This window comes from Mesocricetus auratus, unplaced genomic scaffold, assembly GCF_017639785.1.
Source record: "Mesocricetus auratus isolate SY011 unplaced genomic scaffold, BCM_Maur_2.0 Super-Scaffold_100020, whole genome shotgun sequence".
Taxonomy (NCBI): domain Eukaryota; kingdom Metazoa; phylum Chordata; class Mammalia; order Rodentia; family Cricetidae; genus Mesocricetus; species Mesocricetus auratus.
In genome coordinates this window covers 39,082,300-39,096,591 of record NW_024429201.1, presented here as the reverse complement: position 1 = coordinate 39,096,591, position 14,292 = coordinate 39,082,300, and the positions used below count along the sequence as shown (strand labels likewise).

General features: G+C 38.7%; 1 long non-coding RNA gene across 4 annotated transcripts in view; it reads left to right on the top strand.

Annotated features, from left to right (window-relative positions):
* The first annotated feature begins 462 nt into the window (after window positions 1–462).
* Window positions 463–14,292, top strand: part of LOC106022542 — a 65,053-nt gene continuing 51,223 nt past the window's right edge. For all 4 annotated transcript variants that reach the window (XR_001197497.3, XR_005869904.1, XR_005869906.1 and 1 more), the window contains exons 1-2: window positions 463–565; window positions 1,763–1,864. This is a non-coding gene — a long non-coding RNA (uncharacterized LOC106022542). The remainder of the gene's footprint in view (window positions 566–1,762; window positions 1,865–14,292) is intronic.

Genomic DNA, 14,292 nt, shown 5'->3' with positions numbered 1-14,292 from the left:
ACCTCTTCCTCTTTCCAGTCAGCATTTTCTCAGCATTTGTCTCAAGTGAAGACTGGCAAGCCAGATTTTCTTTCTTTTAATATGTGCAGTGTTATGTTTAAAACTTATCTTAGAACTTTATAATATAGAATTTTGTTTTCATATTTTTCATTCTTAGTAGACTTAAAAATAATGTTTTTAATTTATTCTTTAATAAAACATGCATACAATATACTTTGATCACACAGATTCTTTTGTTTAGTGCTCTGCCAGATATTACAGAAACTGGAAACCAAATAAAGAGCCATCTTCAGTTTGTAGCCTAGTAGAGGACTTCCAGTTTCAATGACTAGGAGGATGGTAGAGAGGGACATTGTGAAGACTTCAGTGATAAAGAGATTATACTTGAAAAACCTTTAATCATGAAATTGTGACTGAACATGTTCTTACAGTGCTTTAAAGCTAACAAAATTTATTTGTTTACAGGTGGCTATGGATTTTCATCACAGGTTGCAGCAGTTGGCTTCTATAGTTCTCTTCCTGCTCAAGCTGAGAAGCATGGATATAATTTGGCATTTTCTTTTTTGTAAGTATCTGTAAATAGCTGAGACAATATTTTTCAAAGAACAAATAAATTTTATTGATTTTAAACTATATATATACACTATATATTTAAAATTATGTGTTTTTCTAATAGTCACAAGTATCACTCTTTTGATCAAAGGTTTGTCTTTCTTATGTTACCCTAAGTGGTTACATTAGTAAAATACATAGAGTATATTTCCTTACTACAAATGACAATAATTTCAAACTTTTCAGAACATATAAATTCAGCACCTGTACAGTATATTCAGCTTCACTTGTGCTAATGACAAAGACTTGGGACTTGTTCATCTGATTTTTTTCAACAGGTTCTTTTTTGAGAAGAATGTTTCAATAACATCTATGCTGCTAATGTTCTAAAATTGCATAGTAAGCCCTCTTGTTCACAAAATTCTCAAACAGTGCTGTGGTTCTAGCACTATGATTTTGAGTTGTATTTGTTAACTGCTTCTTAAGGATTTCTAATAGTTTTCGCTTGACTATATTATCATTTTATGTAATGTAGAGGCATAACATTAATTTTACTTGCAATGTTTTTCAGTAATATCTAATCCTCTCCCCAATCGTTATGAAGCAAAGTCAGCTAGAAACTAGTAATATTCCATTTTAAGAATTGGTAGAAGTACTTTATTATACAACTTCTGTATTAAGGAGAATGAATACAGTAGCTAAAAATTAAAGTTTTTTTGTGCATGAAAAGTGGGACTATTTTTCAGAATTCTGGGAAATGTCAAAGTAATTTTGGCTGTAGTCATATTGCATTTAATGCTATTGAGAATATTGCTAACATTAACAAAAATATTCTGTAATTTTCCTAGTTATTGCCACTGGTGACGAGGGATGTAAAGTTGGCATGCATCCGTGTTTTGAGCACTGCCATTAGACACATCTGATTCTGTATGTCAGAAACAATCTTTCTTTTTGAGACAGCTGAGGACATCTTCAGCTAGGGGTACAGGTTAGGCTTATTATTCCCTATCTGTATCAATTATACATTAGACTATAACACATGTGCCAGAGTAAAAACAACTATAAATGGTCATGTCTTAGACAAATTTTAAACATTTCTGTGATTTTTAAAAGATTATTAGAATATAGTGGTTTGGAATCAAAGGTGACTTTTATTCTATATTACTTAGTTTCCTTTTTTTCTGTGACATTGGCAACATCCATCTTGCAGACTATAAGCTGGTGTTGAGGAAGGGGCTTTGGCAGTAGAAGCAACCAACACGCATGTCTGTTTCCACTGTGGAAAGCATCTGGAAAGCCGTCCCCACTGGTGGTGAGTCAGAGGCACACTCATCATGAGCAATACTAAGGATATTACTCTGTTCAATGGGGCACTGTGGGGATGTTGAAGGATGATGCTTCATTAGCTGAGTGTAAGCAGTCAAGTGAGGCTGGAAAAGAAAGACATGGGGGCTGGGCAGATGCTCAGTGGTTAAACTACAGCTATACTGTGGCACAAGCTTGAGACAGTCCAGGAAAACCAGATGTGGTGATGTGTCTGTAACCACAATACTGGTATTGAATGGGGGCTCACCTGTCAATGAGTCCTCAAAATGCTGAGCCTCTGGTTCACTGAGAGAGAGAGAACCCATTGCAAAAAGTAAGGGGAAGGGACTGGATGTGGCAAAGTGGTTAAAAGCACTGACTGATCTCCTAGAGGACATGGGTTCAATTCCCAGCACCCACATAGCAGCCACCAATTGTCTGTAACTCCAGTCCCAGGGGGTGTCTAATGCCTTCTTTTGCCCCGTATGGACACTGCACATATTGTACACAGACATATGTTCAGGCAAACATTCAGACACATAAAAATAAATGAGGTTGCAAAAATTGAAAATAAATTAGATGAAGGGTGATTGAGGCCTGCTATCAACCTTTAGACCTCCCAAAACAGGTTTTACACACACACACACACACACACACACACACACACACACACACACACACACTGTTATTTCTTAAAAGTTTTTTAATGATGATTTGTCTCAGTATTTTTATTATTAATTTCATTATATTAGTTATATCAATTCTACTGTAAATCTTTGCATTATGTCTTAGGATTTCAATTGATGTGAAGAGACACCATGACCACAACAAAATTTATAAAGAAAAAACATTTAATTTGGGTGGCTTATAGTTTCAGAGTCTAGTTCATTGTGTTCATGGCAGGAATTATGGTGGCTTGCAGGAAGGCATGGTGCTGGAGAAGGAATCGAGAATTCTACATCTTGATCCTCAGGCAACAGGAAGTGAACTGTGACACTGAATATAGCTTGAGCATGGGAGGCCACAAAGCCCACCACCTAGTGACATATTTTCTTCAAGAAGGACACACCTACTCCAACAAGGCCACACCTTTTAATAGTGCCACTCTCCTTGGGGGCCATTTTCTTTCAAATCATGGCTCACTGGAGCTAGATTTTGGGAATATTACAATACAACAAAAGGTAAATTTAACTTATAATTTTGAGTTTATAATGGCTAGAATAATTCCTTTATGGCTATGGTAATAAAGCATCATTATCTTCTTAGATCTTTGTTAATTATTTTCTGTCCCTTCTTCTGTTCCCACAGCTGTCAATGGTAATAATGCTTCATCTGGGATTAGGGATGAGGAGCTATGGTGCAAAAATTTTGACTATACAAGGGCAATGGTTGGTGTAAGATTCACACTCTGAACCACTGGCCTACAAGTCCCTTCTTATCAGTGCTGTATTGAACTGCATGAAGCTTTTATGTACACAAAATTCAATGGCTTCAGTCCTTAAGCCCAGTCTAGACAGTCAAAATGATTGGTTATAGCATCAAAGAGTGTCTAGTCAAAGATTTTGCTGTTGTGAATTCATATAAACATAAATTTTGATATTCTTTCAGCATATTAAGTACAATATTTAGCATTTTATATTTATATAACCATGTACTTGTGTCTCATGAGTTCTTTTTTATATATTATGAAATAAGTCCTTGCTATATAGTCTAGACTTGCTTCAAACTCAGGATCCTCTGCCTCAACCTGTGTGTCACAGAGATTCTGGGCATATACCACCATATTCACCCATACTGAATCCTTTCCTTCTTTACATTTATTCTTGATATAATTTATTCTTGATATAATTTCATCATTTCTATTTTTCATTTTCTCCTTCCAAATCCTCCAATATAACCCTCCTTCTTTTTCAAATTTATGGCCTCTTTTTCCATTAATTGTCATACACACATACACACATTTGTGTACGTCCATATTTTCTGTTGTTGTTTTTTTTTCCTGAAACAAGGTTTCTCTGTGTAGCCCTGGCTGTCCTGGAACTCAAACTGTAGACAAGGCTGGCCTTGAACTCACAGAGATTCACCTGCCTCTGTCTCCAGTGTTCTGGGGATTAAAGGCATGTGTCACCACCAACTGGACTACATCCATGTTCTTCAATACATAAATACCACATGCTCAGTCCATATAGTGTTATTTGCATGTATATTTTCAGGACTGACCATTTGGTTTTAGATGACCAATTGGAGTGCTGTCACTGGAGCAGACTATTTCTCCTATTCTTTGCATTCCTCAGTTGCCTGTAGTTCTTTGTCTAGGCTTGAGGCCTGTGGTCTTTCCTCCTGTCTACTTTAGTATATCTATTGCTGTCCTTATTCAGCTCATGTTTTGGTATTCATGTTGGTGAGATTTTATGTTTATAGCTTCTGACACCAGTAGGACATACCATCTCACAGGAAACTCCATAATTCTGACTCTTACAATCTTTGGGCTCCCTCTTCCACATTGATCTCTGAGTGTTAGGTACTGGAGTTGTTCTGTAGATGTGTCCATTGAAACTGAACTTCACAACTCTGCATTTGATTGGATATACTTTTCTGCAGTGGTCTCTGTTGAAAGAGAAACTTCATTTACTAGTGGTGAGGACTACACTTATCTGTGGATATAATGATAAATATTTAGAATGTAGTTAGGGATTATGCTGGTTTAGTAAAGTGGCACTTGTAGGTTCTCGTCCATAACCTATGACTACAATAGGTCTGGGTAGTTGGCTAGGCTTAGACTATTACGAATGATTTACCTCTTGCTGAGTGGATCTTAAGTCCAGTTAGAGAGTTGTTGGTTACCATCAAGGCATGCATGCCACTACTGAAACCTTAGGGTTATTGTACCATGCTGATTATTTTTGTAGTTCACAGGCATCATAACTGGCTATGGATAGAGCTATTGATTTCATGTCAGTTTCTGGCTGGAATTCTTTAAGTATAAATTTCATGATAAGAGTATTTTGAATGTTGTCCCACTCTTCAAGTAGTAGAACTGGTAGTTGTAACGTGTTTTTTCCTGCCAGCCTAGTTCCAGAGCCGCATCAGTCCCAAATGAACACACAGGACACTATATTAATTATGAAGCTGTTGGCTAATTGCTATGGTTTATAAATGGCTTGCTCTGACTTAATTATTAACCCATAATTACTAACATATATTTTTATAAGGATTTACCTTTCGGAGGATGCCAGACTTGTACCCTTTCTTCCCGGGATCACATGGCGACTCTCCACTCTTGACATTTCCCAGAATCCTCCTCGACTCCTAGTCCCATCTTTCTTGACTCCCTATTGGCTAACAGTGCTTTATTCATCAACCAATAAGAGAGACATAGTTACAGAATGACATCTCCCATCATCTCATTTTTTTTCTGTCAAATTATATATAACAGAACATTTATCAAGTAAGAACTATAGTTACAATAGTCCATTAACGTTTAGTAAGATTTAAGAAAAGTATTTTATCATCTATCCTATCTGTGTGAGTCTAAAATCTTATATGTATCTTATCTTTTATCATAACTAAGGAAAACTATAATTTCAACTATCTGTCTTCAACTCCATCAAAGACCACAGAAGGATAATATATGGACACTAGAATTGACAGAGACACCTAGCTCCCTGGGCAGTCACGTTGGGGCATCCGTCTTCAGCCCATAGGCCAAAGTGTGTCTGGCAGACTCTCAGCAAAGCAGGAAATTTTAACTGCATTGGCAGTCTGTCAGTCGTTTTTCTGTGTCTTGCAGAATGTCTGGCAGACTCTTCCATGAAGCACGAACCCAGTAGGACTGTCCAAGTTCAGCAGTCACTTTCCTATGGGTCCTGCATGTCCAGTTTATACATCAACAATCAAACAGTTCAGGCAAGAGCAGTTTCTTGCCCAAATGGCTAATCTTGCCATGTTGAAAGCAAACTCCATAATGAGTTTCTTCGATGCCCATCTCAGACAGAATTGGTGCTGCCAGGAGCAGACATTTCTCATTGCCAAGAAAAACCCTAAATCATTTTAAATACCATTTTCTGAAGGTCTTTGAAAGGTTTGAAGACTGTCTCAAATATATTTCTGTATATCTAGAAAACCTAACTTACCTAACTATAAGTTCTGACTATTATAAGTAACTATCTATAATCTGTATTTAATTATGCATTATGTTTTAAAAGATCAGTATAGGCACAATACTTAATCAAGAGGAAAAATATACATATCACAAAAATTGACCTTGAATTTGTCTCAATAAATGAAAAACCATACCAATACAAAGTATTCATTTCCATACCATAATCCCCTTTTTCCTTTAAAAAGAGATTGGTTGTGATCATTAACCAATTATAAACAATCCCATTTGAATGTAAACAAAGATGTATAAACAAGATGGGAATTAGGACGTCGCTCATTCCAAACTGCTTCGTGCTGGAAGGGGGCACTGTTCATACCATGGGGATCATGACAAAACTCAGAAACCTGTATAAGTCCATATTTTCGTGGGTCTGTAAGACTGCATATTCTTAGCTGTTTCAATTGTTGGAATATTGGTCCACTGCTTTCGGAGGGTCTTGGTTCATCAAACCACAGAAGCCTGGAAGGAATCCTCAGATTTTCATTTTCTGTAGAAACATAAACAAAAACTCTTTTCCAAAGTAACATATCCTTATACTTAAATTTTGAAGTCAAGGCATTTTCAGAAGATATAAGTTGAATTAATTCAGCAGCATTTATAATCAAGTGTACTTTAGTAGTTGTTCCTTCCTTAGCAATCAAAAAACTGAAAAACATAACAGCGTACAGTATCCAGACTCTCTGTGTATTTTCCATCTTTACGTGGCTTATTTATTTATCTATTATTACTTTATTTCTTTTAGTTTTATTTATTTTTCACTGAAACAGGGTTTCTCTTTGGAAACCTGCCTGCCTCTGCCTCTGCAGCAATTCTTACCGGCGTGCGCCACCACAGCCATCTTCGATATTTACCACTTTGCCATTTCTTTTTCTCTCTCAATCCTACGTATATTTTTAAACACACTGTAAACCTTTAGAGGTTTTTATTCATCCAAGTCTGACTTTACTGTAAATCTTTATGTTTTTCTGGCCATGTGTCTTATCTGTTAAAACCGCGGCTGTTTAAACTGCCATTTTTCCAAGATGGCGGGCATAAGCGTGACTGTAGCTGCTGGCTTGGAGATGTGGTCACTGTCACTTCCAGCTGTGCTTACATACCTTTCAATTGTTAGCAGAGCCTCTTAAAAGAACCTGGCTGGTTTTTTTTTTTTTTTTTGCTTATGCTGAGTCAGGAAGACTCTCTTAAGCCAATCACATGAGTTTCTGTTTGTCGCTAGCAAAACAGAGCCCACCTGAGAAAATGCTGCTACCAAAAATCTGTGCTTCTCTCCGTTCTTCTGTTTCTAAAATTCCTTTAAAGCTTTTGTCATTCTATATGGAAATTCATCATCCCACTCCTGACACCATTATGTAAAGGGAAGCCTTTTCCTTGAGAGAAGCCTTCCTGCCAGCCTGGTTCTAGAGCCGCATCAGTCCCAAATAAACACACAGGAGGCTATATTAATTATGAAGCTGTTGACCTTGCTTGTTTCTTACTGGCTAGCTCTGACTTAAGTATTTATCCCATAATTGCTAATCTAAGTATTTCTCTTACCAGAGAGGTTTCTGGGCTTCCTACCCCATGGCGTTACATCTTGACTTCTTGTGTTTCTCCTTCACAGAGTCCTCCTGGACTCCTAGTCCCACCTATCTTGGTTCCCTATTGGCCAACAGTGCTTTATTGACATATACACAGGACTTCCCCCATCACGACCCTGGATAGAGCAGAGCAGAGTGAGCAGGGCTGTAACATCTTTGCCTGGGAAACCTTCCCTTGGCAGAGCAGAGTGAGCAGGGCTGTAACATCTTTGCCTGGGAAACCTTCCCTTGGCAGAGCTCCCAGTTCTCTGCTCTCTGCTCTCAGGTAACAGAGCAGAGCTGAACTGTAGCAACTTCATCCGAGAAACCTCCTGCCGAGCAAAACTGCTACATTGGGTAAACATCCCCAGCTGGAAGACCCTGTCCTGCCAGAGCGGAGCCAATACACTGGGGAAAGCCTTTCCCTGAGGCTGGGCTGTAAGCAGCTAAGCTTACTGCAACCTGTGGTGGTCCTTGGCTCCCGAGCTCCAGGATACCTTTCCACCTGAGCTGTGTAACACTCAGTATTCTGTGACTCCTGAGTGCCAGAATACCTGACCCATCCTGAAACGCCCCAAATGCCAACAGCAAGGTGAATCTGTTTTGCAGTCTTTTGTTCATTTACATTTTTGTCTTGACCATCATGCTTTGCTTATCTTGTAAATAGCAACTTTTCATCTGAGATTCGGTTTTCTTATTGACTGACTTGTCACTGGGATTTCCAGTTCAGGAGTCTATCGCAGAAATTATAGTTTATTGCTTTTAGTTGTATGCCTCTTTCTTGCTGGACTATATTTTAAGAGTAAGAGCAAAAGTCGCATATTCAGGGGTTTTTGCATTTCCATTTTTGGTGTGATCCATGGCATCTGGTGTCTGATGAACAGCTGTTGATTAGAACATGGCTGTTCTCTCTAGGAAATGGAAGGGAACATCAGTTGCTGTCATGAAGCCTGTAAAGCGAATTCCAAAGTCAACTGTGGAGATGCTTTTCAGAGAGTAGTCAGTGTGCAAAAGCCTTGCTTCCCAAGGCCTCACCACACTCATAACATTACCTTGGGCTCAATGCACAAAACTTTGCAGTTGTGAACAACCACTTGTGATTGGAAAATGACCAATAAATCAAGTAGTTTTCATTTTTAAAATTTTTATTTTTAAATTTAAATTTAAATCAGAAACAAGGTTGCTTCACATGTCAATCCCAGGTCCCTCTCCCTGTCTTCCCCTCCTCCCACACCTTCCCACTGCCCCCTGGATACCCCGTCATTTCCCCAAGGAGGGTGAGGCCCTCCATGGGGGTGTCCATAGTCTGTCATTTCATCCAGGGCAGTGTCTAGACCCTCCCCCAAGAGTCCAGGGTGAGAGTACATCTCTCATTGTTGGATGGGCACCCAAAGTCCATTTGTATGCTTGAGATAAATACTGATCTACTGCCCAAGGCTCAATAGATTACCTAGGCCTCCTCACTGGCGCCCACATTCAGGGGGTCTTGATCAGTCCCATGCTAGAATCCCCTGTCAGGTCAGCTGTTTCTGGGGGTAAACCAACCCTGGTCTTAACCCCTTTGGTCATCAGTCCTCCCTCTCTGTCACTGGATTCCTTGAGTTCAGTTCAGTGTTTAGCTGTGGGAGTCTGCCACTGCTTCCATCAGCCATTGGATGAAGGTTCTGTTCCCTAGACTTTCTCGCCATGGGATTGGAGGCTGGCACTCTCCAGATCCATGTCTAAAATCCATATATGAGAGAGTACATACCATGTTTGTCTTTTTGTGACTGGGTTACCTCGCTCAGGATGGTTTTGTCTAGTGCCATCCATTTGCCTGCAAATTTCAGGATTCCATTGTTTTTTCCTGCGGAATAGTACTCCATTGTGTAAATGTACCACATTTTCTCTATGCACTCTTCAGTTGAGGGGCATCTAGGTTGCTTTCAAGTTCTGGCTATTACAAATAATGCTGCTATGAACATAGTGGAACAGACATCCTTGTTTTATGAATGTGCATCTTTTGGATATATGCCTAAGAGTGGAATTGCTGGGTCTTGTGGTAGGCTTATTCCCATTTTCTGAGGAATCTCCATGTTAATTTCCAAAGTGGCTGTACAAGTTGGCACTCCCACTAGCAGTGGAGGAGTGTTCCCTTTTCACCACAACCTCTCCAGCATAAACTGTCACTGGTGTTTTTGATTTTAGCCATTCTGACAGGAGTAAGATGGTATCTCAGAGTTGTTTTGATTTGCATTTCCTGGATGGTTAGGGATGTTGAGCACTTTCTCAAGTGCCTCTCAGCTATTTTAGGCTCCTCTATTGAGAATTCTCTATTTAGTTCTGTACCCCACTTTTTAATTGGATCCTTTGGTGTTTTGGAGACTTGCTTCTTGAGTTCTTTGTAAATTTTGGAGATCAGCCCTCTGTCAGATGTTGGGTTGGTAAACATCTTTTCCCATTCTGTGGGCTGCCTTTTTGTCTTGTTGACTGTGTCCTTTGCTTTACAGAAGCTTCTCAGTTTCAGAAGGTCCCATGTATTAGTTGTTGGCCTCAGTGTTTGTGCTACTAGTGTTATGTTCAGGAAGCAGTCTCCTGTACCAATTCGTTGAAGAATATCTCTCACTTTTTCTTCCAAGTGTTTCAGTGTGGCTGGATTTATGTTGAGGTCTTTGATCCATTTGGACTTTTGTGCATGGTGATAGACATGGATCTATCTGCATTCTTCTGCATGCTAATATCCAATCACCATTTGTTGAAGATGCTTTCTTTTTCCCATTGTATAATTTTAGCTTCTTTGTCAAAAATCAAGTGTTCATAGGTGTGTGGGTTAAAATCAGGGTTTTCAATTTGGTTCCATTGGTCTACCTGTCTGTTTTTGTGTGATTCTGATAGGTCTGCCTTCATATGTTATTTGACCTTTATCATTTGCTGCTCTTAATATTCTTTCTTTACCCTGTATGTGTAGTGTTTTGATTATTATGTGGTGAGGGAACTTTTTTGCGGTCCACTCTATTTGGTGTTCTGTTAGCTTCTTGTGCTTTTATTGGCATGTCTTTCTTTAAGTTCAGAAAGTTTTCTTCTATGATTTTGTTGAATATGTTTTCTGTCCCTTTGAGTTGAGTTTCTTCCCCTTCTTCTATACCTATTGTTCTTAAGTTTGGTCTTTTCATGGTGTCCCATATTTCCTGGATATTTTGTGTTAAGCATTTCTTAGATTTAAGATTATCTTTGTTTGATGAATCTATTTCTCCTTGTGTATCTTCAATGCCTGTGATTCTCTCTTCCATCTCCTGTATTCTGTTGGTTATGCCTGCATCTGTAGTTTTTGATCATTTACCCAGGTTTTGCATTTCAAGCATTCCCCAGTTTGTGTTTTCTTTATTGTCTTTATTTCAGTTTTCAAGTTTTGATCTGTTTGAATTTTTTCCTTCATCTGTTTGATTGTTTTTTCTTGAATTTCCTTGCTTTCTTTAAGAGATTTGTTGATTTTTTTTGAAATTTTTGGTTTGTTTTTTACTTCCATTTCTTTAAGGGGGTTTCTCATATCCTCTTTGTGGGCCTTTATCATATTCATGAGGTTGTTTTTAAGGCCATTCTCTTCTGCTTCATCTGCATTGGTATGTTCAAGTCTTGCTGGTGTAGAATCCCTAAACTTTTGTGGTGTCACATACATCTTTCTGTTGTTGAATGTCTTCCTATTTCTTATTCCAGTGGGTACAGGTGGTGTCTTTCCCTCTCCTAGTGGGTATAGGTTCAAGGCTATATCTTGTCCTCTCTCCAGGAGTGTGTAGGGGCAAGACAGGATTGGCAGCTGATGCTGGATGCTTTGTTCTGCCTCTGGGTCCCCCCCTTTGTCTCTGTCTCTGTCTCTGTCTCTCTCCCAGAGAGTAGAGGGGCAAGATGAATGGTAGCTAATGCTGGATGCTTTGTTCTGTATTTTGCTTATGTTTTAATTGCAAAGGTGTATAAATCAATGGCTACACATTTCTTTCTTTTAGTGTCTGGTTATGCTATAATTTTGACTGAGGAAAGAATTTACAGTTATGATATTAAAATGAAGATTAAGGTCTTTGATATAAACTATATTACACTAAATGACTGATATACTCTATATAGAAGTAATTTAATGAAATATAGAGAACTGAAGTGAACTTTTATGAATTGCATATTCACTAAATAATTTAATAATAAATGGGGAAATATTTTAGAGATAAGATTTTTCTTGTTTAGGCAACTAACACTAATGTTTGATTTTGTAGGAAGATATTATATGCTTTGGCCATTCAACTTGTATATCATTTACCCTAATTAATAGCTGAAACCCCCCCCCTTATTAATTTAAATTAGAAACAAGCTTGCTTCACATGTCAATCCTAGCTCCCTCTCCCTCCACTCCTCCCCCACCTCCCACCAACCCCCCATCTCCTTACCCAGCCCCCATTATGCTCTCCAGGGTGGGTGAGGCCGGCCCTTCATGGGGGAATCTCCAAAATCTGTAATATCATCCATGGCAGTGCCTAGGCCCTCCCCCATGTGTCCAAGCTAAGAGAGCATCCCTCCATGTGGAATGGCCTCCCATTCGGATGCCAGGGATAAATACTGATCTAGTATCTGAGACTCCAGAAATTGCTGAGGCCTCCTTGCTGACACCCACATTCAGGGAGTCTGTATCAGTCCCATGCTAGCCTCTCAGTCATCAGTCTGGGGTCCATGAGCTCCCCTTGTTCAGGATTTCACCAGCCCAGTCTTGACCCCATTGCTCATCACTTCTCCCTCTCTGCAACTGGGTTCCAGGCGTTTATTTCAGTGTTCAACTGTGGGTGTGCATCAGCCACTGGATGAAGGCTCTAGGATGGCATATAAGGTAGTCATCGATCTCATTATCGGGGAAGGGAATTTAAGGTAGCTTACTCTTGCTACTATTGCTTAGATTGCCAGTTGGTATCATCCTTGCAATTATTAAAAAACTTTTACTGTGGAAAATGAAAACTGTATATCATGGAGCATGAACATAAAGAACTAAGGACCAATAAGACACAAGATGAATACTGTTGTCTTCATATTAGAAATGTTGATGAGTTGACTTTTTAAAGTTTTTTTATCCATTTTAATCACTGTCCATGCTTTGAATATTATCAATGATTTCAATTACATACTCTAAAATAATTATTAAATCTTCTCTGGTCCTTATGCACATTCTATAGCTAGTCTACTTATCAACTCCTATGTCTACTTACAGTCACCTATTACTCCACTTTTTCAACCTGGTGTGTGTGTGTCTATGTGTGTTTGTGTGTGGGAGTGTGCATATGTATGTGGGGTGTGTGTGCTGGGATCACAGGCAGCTGTCACACCTCCCTGGCTATCCTGGTTCTGATCCCCAGAAACCATTCTCAATAAGCCACCTGCCAGCCCATGGCTAACTTTTAAGTTTAGAATTTGGTAATAAAATCCTCCATATTTTCCCAAATTCTTCCTCCCAGGAGATGAAGAGTCAGACCACTTTCCATTCCAACCACAAGAGGCTCTGTGTACCGACCACAGCAGTGCTGTGTATTTCACACCAATAACTTTATCTTTGAGCATACCCAAGACCACTATATTGGAATCATTCTCTCTCTGTCACTTTATATTAAAAATGATTCATTCACATCCTATTCCAAAGTTTTATGAGAAACATCTTAAATAAAAAGGTATTAATTCACTGTGAAAATACTTTTGCTGAAGGAAGTGTAGTTTTCCATAAATGTCTAATTTGCAAAGAGGCCATGATGCTGCAAATTTAAAAAGAGGGAATATTCCAATGGTTAATAGGGAGGGTCTCTTTCTGAGTAGGACAAGAATCTTAAGTCTTCCCATGTGTAAAACTGAACCAATAGGGACAATTCTACTTTCAAATATATCTGTTTTTCTGTTGACTTCTAATAATCTTTATACAGAAGAATGCTGGCAGGTGAGCAGCAGAAGAATTCTTTACAACAGTTACATTGTGCTTTTAATTCCATGCATCCAAGCAACCAGAGATAGAGTGCATGAGCTCCATCTACTTGAGCAAAGACACGTTTAGAACTGCGGATGCAGTTCAGACATTTCCCTGACAGGTGTGAAGCCCTGGGTTCATTATTTAGTAATATTTGTGTTGCACATAGCTATATAGATAAATTAATAGTCTATTTTATGTTGTGTTCTGTGCAAAGTGGGTAGAGAGTAGATGGCATCTTTTGGCATGTGGATCCAGTTTTTCTTTATAATCGTCTGAAAGACTGTCTTTTCCCCATTGAGTTTTCCCAGAACATTTGTTGAAAATCAGTTCACCATCAATGTAAGAGTTTATTTCTGTGCTTTCAAGTCTGCTTCATTGATTTATATGTTTCTCCTGGTCAATATCACATTATGTTAATAGCAATCATTTTATAATAGGATCATTTAAAAAACTAGATCACTTCTTACTGTGAAGCCCTTGCTGGCTTGCAATCCTGAAACTTCCTGTGTAGACAAGACTAGCCCTCAAACTTTTGGTATAATCTTCCTGCTCACACTTCACAAGAGCTGGGAGTTCAGTTGTTTGCTATAATGATCGTCCTGTGTTAGGCTTTGAATATAAAAATATAAGCTACTGCTGTCTTATTAGTTTTTAAACTTGTTTTGGCATCCTAGGTCTTTTTTAATTTCACATAAAGGTTTAGGAATATTTTACCACCTTCTGCCAAAAGTCCACTAAAATTCTGGTATGAA